Source organism: Cebus imitator, unplaced genomic scaffold, assembly GCF_001604975.1.
Source record: "Cebus imitator isolate Cc_AM_T3 unplaced genomic scaffold, Cebus_imitator-1.0 Scaffold199, whole genome shotgun sequence".
NCBI classification, from domain to species: Eukaryota; Metazoa; Chordata; class Mammalia; order Primates; family Cebidae; genus Cebus; species Cebus imitator.
In genome coordinates this window covers 1,086,303-1,097,326 of record NW_016107514.1, presented here as the reverse complement: position 1 = coordinate 1,097,326, position 11,024 = coordinate 1,086,303, and positions in this window count along the sequence as shown.

The following is an 11,024-nucleotide window of genomic DNA, read 5'->3' as shown; positions in this document are numbered from 1 at the left end:
ACCAGATGACTCACACATCCAAGAACCTGCCGCTCCACCAATATTTAGAATGTAGTTCTGCTTAGGACAAAAACCAACCTGAGAGGTTTTTTGTGTTTTTGTTTTGTTGTTCTTGTTGTTCTGAGACGAGGTCTCACTCTGTCGCCCAGGCTGTAGTGCAGTGGCAGGATCTTGGCTCACTTTAACCTCCTCCTTCTGGGTTCAAGCGATTATCCTGCCTCAGCATCCCAAGTAGCTGAGATTACAGCTGTGCAACAGCATGTCTGGCTAATTTCTGTATTTGTAGTAGAAATGGGGTTTTGCCGTGTTGGCCAGGCTGGTGTCGAACTCCTGACCTCAGGTGATCCATCCACCTCGGCCTCCCAAAGTGATGGGATTACAGGCGTGAGCCACTGCGTTCCACCCCCTCAAAGGTTTTCGTCTGTGGATTGGATTGATTGGCTGGATTTTTTCTTTTCTTTTCTTTCTTTCTTTCTTTCTATTTATTTATTTATTTTTGAGACAGCATCTTGCTATGTCTCACCCAGGCTGGAATACAATGGCATGATCAGTGCTCACTGTAGCCTCAACCTCCTGGGCTTAAGCAATCCTCTCACCCCAGCCACCCAAGTGGGACTTGGCTGGACTACAGGAGCACACCACCAGGCCCAGCTAATTTTTAAATTTATTTGTAGAGATAAGGTCTCAATCTGGTGCCCAGGGTGGTCTCAAACCCCTGCACGGAAGTGATCCACCTGCCTCGGCCTCCCACAGTGCTGAGATTATAGGTGTGAGCCACCATGCCTGGTGAATTGTTTTTTTAATTAGAAGGATCCAAGGACATATTTTTTTAAGTTGTTATACATTTTCTTATCATTGTACATGACTATGCACATAAATTTGTTCAGTCAACTCAAATATTTGAAGAAATGTAAAACCATCAACATAAATTTTAGAGTATATGCTACAGAATCATCAGAGTTCAGGAGACATAGAGAAGACTATGTGGTTTAGAGGAGTTTAGAGCCAGACACAGCGGGGTTCATTTCACACCTCTGTCACTTACTAGTTGTATGGCTTTAGCAAATTTCCTCATCTAGTTGAGTTGGTTCTTCATCTGTAAAGTAGATATATAAAAATATGTATCACATAGGGGTACTGCTTGAGGTAATGCAGGCAAAATTATTACAGTAGTCCAGTGCCCAGAAAACAGTCCACGAAAACAGTGAGTGTTGCTCCTGTGGTACTGTTGCTGCCATCATCACTGGGATGGTTGTTACGGAATATCTAAGCCTAAACTATAAGACCCCTAGAAAAAAGGGAGACATTCTGACCCATACTTCAAGAAGGTGTTTAATCTTTCAGGAAAATTGTGCCACCAAGGAAAAGGAATGAAAACAAAGATTAGTTGAGAATCCTACCTTTTATTTTCACTTGTTTTCCCCTAGTGGTTAAGTTGGGAGACAGGTTGAATGCAAGGTTGGTTGGTTTGTTGGTTTGTTTGTTTGTTTGTTTGTTTTGAGACAAGGTCTCATTCTATCACCCAGGCTGGCATGCAGTGGAAAAATCACAGCTCACTGCAGCCTCAACCTCCCAGGCTCAAGCGATTCTCCCACCTCAGGCACACACCACCAGGCCTGGCTAATTTTTAAATATTTTTGTAGAAATGGGTCTCACTATTTTTCCTAGGCTGGTCTCAAACTCCTGGGCTTAAGCGATCTTCCTGATTTGGCCTCCCAAAGTGCTGGGATTAGAGTGTGAGCCACCATGCCCAGCTGCAAGTTTTTTCTTAAACAGATTTACCTGAAGGCCTAGGATGGATTCAGGAAACCCAAGAGCTACCCAGGGTTTCTGGATAATTATCAATGCTGGGGCAGCCTCATTACCATGCACCATGTATGGAGGCACAAGGCTATACTTTGCCTCCTCAGGTTTGTGAGAGTCAAGGCGAAGTTCCTTCTCAGCCCTATACCACTTGCCAGATTGTATAATACAGAAGCTTATGTAAGTTCCACCACGACAGGATGCAGCTCCCTGACTTTCCCCCCTCCCTCCTCCGAGACAGGGTCTCATTCCGTCATCCCGGCTAGAGTGCAGTGGTGCAATCAGGCTCACTGTAGCCTCCACCTCCCTGGCTCAAGCGATCCTCCTACCTCAGTCTCCCAAGTAGCTGAGACCACTGGTATATGCAATGATGTCCAGCAAATTTTTTAATTTTTTTTTTTTTTTTTGTAGAGATAGGGTTTCACTATGTTGCCCAGACTGGTCTTGAACTCCTGGGCTCAAGTGATCCTCTGGACTCAACCTCCCAAAGTGCTGAGATTTTTAGGTAGCTAGGCAGACATGAGCAAGACATAAGAGCCCCCCAGTCCCCAGATATGTCAGGCGACCACCAGGTAATGGTCAGGCAGTTGTTAAACTGCCTCTCTGAAATAATAATTAGTTGCAGCTGGTGCCAGGGAAGGGCCGTCTCCCAGTAGATAGAAACACCTGAAGCTGGTTATCAGCAGCTTCCCAGTAAGATCTCAGGAGTTAGGCAAGTGGGCTCAAGTATGTGTGCCAAAAAGCAAAATGGAGGAGTCTAACTGGTATATCTAGAAACACTCAACTGGTGAGGGAAAAACGCCACAGATGAACATGTACACAACTTCAGTAAACATACTGCACATGTGGCCCTTCTGAAAGGCTGGCAGGCCGCTGCGCATGCAGACAGCTCACCCCAAGGAAAAATCAAGGAAGGAGAGACACAGAGCCCCAGAACCATGCCCATGCCAATGTTTACAACCACAAATCAAGGGTCTGGACGATGCACTTGGATCTCTCCAGTTGCCTACTTGGCTGTCTTCCAAGAGTACTTTACTTCCTTTTGTTCCTGCTGTAAAACTTTTTATTACACTTTTACTCCTGCTCTAAAGCTTGTCTCAGTCTCTGCCTCTGCCTTACATCCCCTGAATTTTTTCCTTTTAGGAGGTAAGAGTCAAGTTGCTGCAGACCCACACAGATTTGCCACTGCTAAAAGGATTACAGGCATGAGCCACTGTGTCCAGCCTCCCTGACTTCTGTTTATACATAGTTTCTGCTTTCAGTCCCTCCATATCAGCAGCAAGCAGATGTATATTACTTTTGCAACATGAATTACTCTTAGTCTCAGCTCTTTCAGGAATCCAAACCTTTTGACATCAACACAATGTGGATTACTTGTCATAAGATGAATATTGATAACAAATTATTTTTGGAGACGCACGTGATAGTCACAATACATTCTGCCCACATGACTGTCACAAATTCTGTCACTTGCTCGTTTTTACCAGATCCTTTCCAGTGAATCTCAAGGCTACCTATAGAGCAAGTAAGTTAACAAGTAAATAGGTTGATCCAGGAGTGGACTTGTGTAATTGAATTGCTAGAACAATGCTACTTCCACAATAATTAATTCATTTGCTTATTCATCAAGCACAAATATACATCTGTATTGAGTCAGACTCTATGCTGGGTACTCAGGATATAAAAGTGAAAATTAATTCCCAGTCTAATCAAGAATTATTTGCTATGTATTTAAATGCCATACATGTAAATAAATAAGTGCAATAAAGTGTTTCAGATACTCTGTTCAAAGTGAGTCTGGGGGCTGGGCTTGGTGGCTCACAACTATAATTCCAGCACTTTGGGAAGCCAAGGAAGGAGAATTGTTGGAGGCCAGGAGTTCAAGACCAGCCTAGGCAACATAGCAAAACCCTATCTCTATAATAAATTTAAGGAAATTATACTACCACACTGGTCTTTTTAAAAAAAATAAAAATAATTTAAAAATTAGCCAGATGTAGTGACACGCCTGTAGTCCTAGATACTTAGGAGGCTGAGGTGGGAAGATCACTTGAGCCCAGAAATACAAGGCTGCAGTGAACTATGATTGTGCTACTCTCTCCAGCCTGGGTAGCAGAGTAAGACCCTGTCTCTAAAAAACAAACAAACAAAAAAGTTAGTATGAGAAATATTGATTTTACCTGGGAGAACAGAAAAGATTTGGTACCAGAGCTGGCTTCTGAGTCTTGAAAGATGAGTAAATGGTAACTGGATGGATATTTTGGGTGAAGATAGCAGAGAATGCATTCAGTTTATTTTTTTTTAATAATTTTAATTCAAAAATGTTATTTATAAAATACGGAACACTTTATGAACTTGCATGTCATCCTTTCACACGGGTCATGACATTCCGTTTAACAGTACCATCAATATGCAAAAAATAGCCTGATGCACAGCTTGGGATGGCCACAGCCTGCATAGGGAAGGGCAGGCATTACCTTAAAGTAGAGCAGTGAGTGACACAGACTGGTCAAACTGATATATAAAATTAGCCAGCACAGGTAGGTAGGTAGGAAGGGAAGGAAAAGGAAAATAGAGTCCAGGAAGAACCCTAGGATTATGGTTCTTAGGGTGAGGCAAAGCAAGAGAGGGCCAGGTCAGCAGGGCAAGGAGGGTGACCCCAGAGGCCCCAGAAGAACCGCAGACATCACACCTGCTCTTTCCCCCAGAATGCTACAATGGTCAACAATATGAAATGATGCAGAAATGAGAAGATGAAAAGTGAAAAGAGCTCACTGGATTTGGTCTTTGGTCTTTGGTAATGTTTCAGTGACACAGTAGAGATAGAAACTTGAGTGAAGTCAAATGGAGATGGAATCATTAGAAAACAAAAGTAAAGATTATGATGAGAATTGGTGAGTGTGAAAGGGATACTCATACACTGTTAGAAGAATTGTAAATTATATGAATTTTTGTGGCAAAAGTTTTTAATATGATCATATCATTTGACCCAGCTATTCTACTGCTAGAAAATTATCTCAAGGAAGTGAATATATATCTATGTCAAGATTTAGTTATAAGCTATTCATCCGAATATGGGTTTCAATGGTTAAGAAACTCAAAAAAGTTTTGAAAAAAAGAAACAACTTTAGTGTACAATAATAGGATGTTAGGTAAACCAATTATGTTCTATCCAGGGCAGATTTACCATGAAGCTAATGAAAATTAAGCTTTGGGCTCCTCACTTGCATGGAGCCCTTCAATACACTGGGAGAGAGCCAGGCATAACGGCTGATGTCTGTAATCCCAGTTACTTGGGAATCTGAGATAGCAGGATCCCTTGGTCCTAGGAGTTCAAGTCCAGTCTGGGCAATATAGCAATACCAGATCTCTAAAACAAAACAAAATAAATGCATACCAAGAGAGATTTATTTATAAAAATAATTTATTAAATAAATAATTTATTTATTTATATAAATAATTCTATAGTCTTTTTCTAAAGAGAGCTTCCCCAATTGTATCAGTGTTAGGCTCTCCAAATCTGGATTATCCTTGAGTCTGTTTACATAATTATAAAAATAAGATTGCATTTAATAATAGGACAAATAACTCCCTCCCCCAGAAAAAAATGATAGAATATTTGAACAGGCATTTTTATCACAGAAAATATGTTAATGGCATAAGGAGATGCAAATTACAACCACCATGAGATACCACTTCTCACGTACTAGAATGGCTAATTTTTTTTTAAGACGGAGTCTCGCTCTGTCGCCCAGTCTGGAGTATAGCAGCATGATCTCTGCTCACTGTAACCTTGGTCTCCCAGATTCAAGCAAGTCTCCTGCCTCAGTTTCCTGAGTAGCTGGGATTACAGGTGCGTGCCACCACCCCTGGCTAGTTTTTGTATTTTTAGTAAAGACAAGGTTTCACCATGTTGGCCAGCCTGTTTTCAAACTCCTGACCTCAAAGTACTGGTATTACAGATGTGAGACACCACGCCCGGCCTAGAATGGCTAATTTTGTTTAAATTCTGATGAAGATGTGGAGCAACTAGAGCTCGCCTACATTACTGGTAGGAACAAAACATAGTAGGAGCACTTCGGGAAACAGTTTGTGTGCAGGCTAAAGCAACTCCATCTTGAAAGTTAATCCACCATGTTGGCCTCTGATTAACCCCTTCTGGAAAGGCCACTAAGTTTGCCAGCTTATCTACTGTTCTTTGTGTAAGAGCAGGTACTCACTGTAAATCCTGTCCTTAGGTCAAACAACCTGGATGTTATCATACCTCAATTGTCCTATACATTCCTCTGAACCACCCCCTTCTATGGTACATAAGCCCTGGGTCTTGGGTGTAATGGTACCGGGATCCACCTTCTCTCTCTCTGCTGCCCCAAAACGCAGCAAAGGCTTCTGCCTGGAAGTCCCTATTAAATGTTTCTTTCTAAAAAACTGGATTTGTCAGCCTCGTTTTTGGACTTTGGGGTACGTTTGCATAGATCTGCCCACCACAGAACTGTATGGCAGCCTTTTACAGCTAAACATGTACTTACCATAGGACCCAGCAACCTCACTTCTAGGAATTTATCCAAGATAAATGAAAATGTAGGTCAACACAAAGACCTGCACACGAATGTTTATAGCAGCTTTACTAATGATTGCTAAAAACCAGAAACAACTCAAATATCTATCCACTGGTGAATGGATAAACCACCTGTGGTACATCCACAAAATGGAACACTACCCATCAATGAGTAGAAATGAACTACTAGTACATTAAACAACATGAATGTATCGCAAAAGCCCAATTTTAAGTGAGACACACACACACACACACACACACACACACCTACATACTATATGATTTCATTTCTACAACATTCTGAAAAAGATAAAACTAGGATAGAAAATTATATTTATAGTTGTGGAGGGCTGGAGAGAAAAAGGGAAGTTGGGGATGACAGAAATGTCCTGTAGCTTGGTTTTTGTGGTGCTTACATGACTGTATGTATTTGTCAAAATCACCAAACTGAGCGCTTTAAAATGGTGAGTTTTAATGTATGTAAATTATACCTTAATAAATCTGGCCTTAAAAAAATTCAAGTTGTCCTGGAGTGGTAGCTCATGCCTCTCTAGTCATAGCTACTTGGGAGGCTGAAGCAGGAGGATTGTTTGAGCCCATGAGTTCAAGCCTATAGTACATTAAGATTGTGTCTGTGAGGAAGCTACAGTGGCTCAGGCAGTTGTCCTGGTGTGTAAAGAGGCGAGGCTACATGTTCGAGATCAGCATGAGCAACATAAGAACTTCTCATTCATTAAAAAAAAAAAAAAAAAGATTGTGTCTGTGAATAGCCATTGCACTCTAGCTTGGCCAATATGGCAAGATCCCATTTCTTTAAAACAAAAAATAATTAAAGGGCTAGATGGGATGGCTCATGCCTATAACCCCAGCACTTTTGGAGGCCAAGGTGGGTGGATCACTTGAGGCCAGGAGTTCAAGACCAGCCTGGCCAATATGGCGAAATGCCATCTCTACTAAAAATACAAAACTTAGTCAGTCATGGTGGTGCACACTTGTGATCCCAGCTACTTGGGAGGCTACAGCACTAGAGTCACTTGAGCCCAGGAGGCAGAGGTTACAATGAGCAGAGATCACACCACTGCACTCCACCTTGGGAGACAGAGCAAGACTCTGTCTCCAAAAAAGAAAACAAACAAACAAAAAAAAATAGAAGTTGTAGAAAAATATTTAAAGACATGGAATAGTAGTCATATAGTATTGATAAGTAAAGCAAGTCATATAGTATTGATCAGTATTCATTTTCATAAATCCAGCTTTGCATGCTCAGATAGATAATACATGAATACATTTACAGAGAAAAGAACAGAAAGCAACAAATTTCACCTATAATTACTTTTGAGGCATTGGATGACAGATGAATTTTAACATTATACTTTTGCTCATGGATATTTTTAAATTTTTTCTTTAATAAATATGCACCTTGTGTAATTTTTTTAAAGTAGGTTTTTGTTGATAGAGGTGCAGTTGAGGGTTTTTAACGAATGCATTATAGATGGAGAAATCAGAGACAGGGATTCCACCCTCTTCTGATTGGCTTGCCTATTTAGGAAAAACTTACTAGAAGGGGATTCAAACAAACAAAAAAACAGATTTTTTGTTTGTTTGTTTTTTATTTTAAAGGGAAGAGTGAGACAAGAGACCCATGCAATCAAGAGCTCATGACATGGTACTCCTTGAGAGATACAGTCATGGAACAGCGCTGAGAGCAAGTTCCAATTATGCTCCAAAGCCTGGATGACTCATCTCTTTCTGAAAGAGCTTTCCATGATCCCATCCCACTCTTTTGTTCAGTCTTTCTCCTTGGTGGTCATCCCTGGATACTCCTGTGCTCAAGCCAAGGGTTCACTCCCTATTCGCAATCACAGCCTGAACTCTCCTGCTCCATGCCTTCTCCATTGTTCCCCTGCCAGTCTGGAATGTTCTCCCCAACCCTCCCTCCTTTCAAATGAGAAGCAATAGTCAATTCCCCTGTACCCTACAACACTGCCCATACCTCCTTGGCACTCACTTCTAGCTTCAATCTTCTAGTTACCTGTCACTCCTCTCTCTCTCCCACTAACCTGAACCCCTTAGACATCTTTCTGTCCTCCACAGCACTGAACACAGTGCCTTATCAATGTTTGTTGAATTTCACTGAAGATGGCATCAGACTTGGGATGCCAAATTATGATACATCCATAAACTAAAATACTTGTGGAATAGACTGATTATGAGATTAGTTGCAAATCCAGTGCAGTTATAGGAAAGAAACTACATTGTTGTTCCATTCCAGAACATAAGTCCTTGTACCTTGGAAATAACCAGTGATATGACTTAAACAATGTTCATAGTTTTATTAGTCCATTATCACAGTGCTATAAAGAACTACCAGCATCTGGGTAATTTATAAAGAAAAGAGGCTTAATTGACTCACAGTTCCATAGGCCATACAGAAAGCATGGCTGGAGAGGCCTCAGGAAACTTACAATAATGGTGGAAGGCAAAAAGGAAGCAGGCACATCTGCATATGGTGGGCAGGAGGAAGAGAGTGAAGGGAGAAGTACTACATACACACTTTTAAACAACCAGATATCATGAGAACTCACTCACTATCACTAGAACAGCAAGGAGGATATCTACCCCATGATCTAATCACTTCCCACCAGATCCCCCATCCCCTCTCTGCAACATTGGGAATTGCAATTTGACATGAGATTTGTGTGGGCACATGGAGCCAAACCATATCGATAGTCTGTTTCTTTTCTTTTCTTATTTTTTTTTAAACTGAGTGAGTCTTTCAAATTTACATCCCTTTTTAAGTATATTTTCAGGGACGACTACCAGCTTGTTTTTACTATAGAATATCATGTCTGTATACTTTGTGAGAAAGGATCCAACTGTACTATTTCTTAATAGGAATGAGTGCTGTGGATCATGAATTGGCTGATTGAGATGTTCATTTCTTAACTACAAACGTGCAATTATGATAAGGTATAATTATGGCAAAGTATAATTAATAGAAATATGCAAACCATGTCTGTGCTTCTTATAGCTGAGTGACCTGGAAGTCACTAAATGCAGGTCACACAGTAAGTATTTTTTAAATGTTCACATAAATCATTCTTGTTCACATAGCCAATCAGCCTTCTTACAGCTCTTGAACAGAATTTTTGTGTTATATGACCTAGGTCATCCTGGAAATGTGCAGGATGCCATGAATGTGGGCAGAGTCGAATGGAAGCAGGTCACTCCTAGGTCAACAACACAAGGAAGATCTTGACACCTTCAAGTTTTGTCTCTAAAAAGCACAAAGCCTGCTCAGATGCTGTCAACAGATATTGTAAAGGTTCTTCGCTATGTGGGTCAGAAGACAAGAGAAACTGTCTTTAGAGATCTGGGAGATCATTAGCCTAAAGGTAGTGATGGGCGTCATATGAGTGGTTATGATTTTGAGTGTAAATGAGTAATGAGAGAGAAAAGGGAAGGGGATGTTTAAGTAGTGAAGGAAATCACAGATTTGAAGATCAATGAATAGCCTGAGATAAAAGAAAAATAAGGCCACATAAAGTCATTATCATTTGTGGTGAACATTGTCAAATGCCAAAAAGAACATGAAGCAGATTAAATATGGCCATAAATTATCTGATATTCTTCCATCAAGAAGTGGGGTTCTATGTCCCATCCCCTTAAGTCTGAGTGGGTTTTGTGACTGTTTTACCCAATAGCCTGCCAGGAAGTAAAGCTGTGTTCATTTTCAGGACTGGTTCTCGAAAGAATAGCAGCTTCAACTTCCTATCTCTTGGAACACTCAATCATGGAGAAGTCAGCCACCATACAAGAAGTCTGACTGTACTAAGATCACCCTGCTGTGAGAAAGACCAGGTTTACTATGAAGAGACAAGATGCCCAGCCATCCCAGGCTGCTCCAGCCAACCCAGCCCAGGCACCGTTTGCCCAGGCCTCACCTGCTATCTCACCACATCTGCAAAGCAGAGCTCAAAGTGAGGGGCAATCACCAGAGCCCAAGCGACCTACAGAACTGTAAGAAATCAATTTTGTGGCCGGGTGCAGTGGCTCAGGCCTGTAATCCAAGCACTTTGGAGGCCAAGGCAGGCAGATCACCTGAGGTCGGGAGTTCAAGACCAATTTTTAAATTTTTTTAAACAACTAAGTATTTGGATGGCTAATTATACAGTGTTTCATTTCAACGCCAACTGAGGCAACACCAACAGAGTGTACTGAGTGTACTGCAATTCATTTCAGACACTAACCATCCAGAATTGGCACAGACTCCACAAGTTAAGGACAAAGTCCTCCACAAGACAGCTCTCACTTCAGACACCAGCTGTAAGCTTCAGGGGATCCCAGGCCACTCATACTCTGACTGGCTGCAAATTGAGAGCTCCCACAACCATTTCAGGTTTGATAACTCGCCAGAATGACTCACGGAGCTCAGAAACATGCTATATATGAAATAATAGTTTTATTGTTAAGAATACACATAGGGCCGGGCGCGGTGGCTCACGCCTGTAATCCCAGCACTTTGGGAGGCTGAGGCGGGTGGATCACGAGGTCAAGATATCGAGACCATCCTGGTCAACATGGTGAAACCCCGTCTCTACTAAAAATACAAAAAATTAGCTGGGCATGGTGGCGTGTGCCTGTAATCCCAGCTACTCAGGAG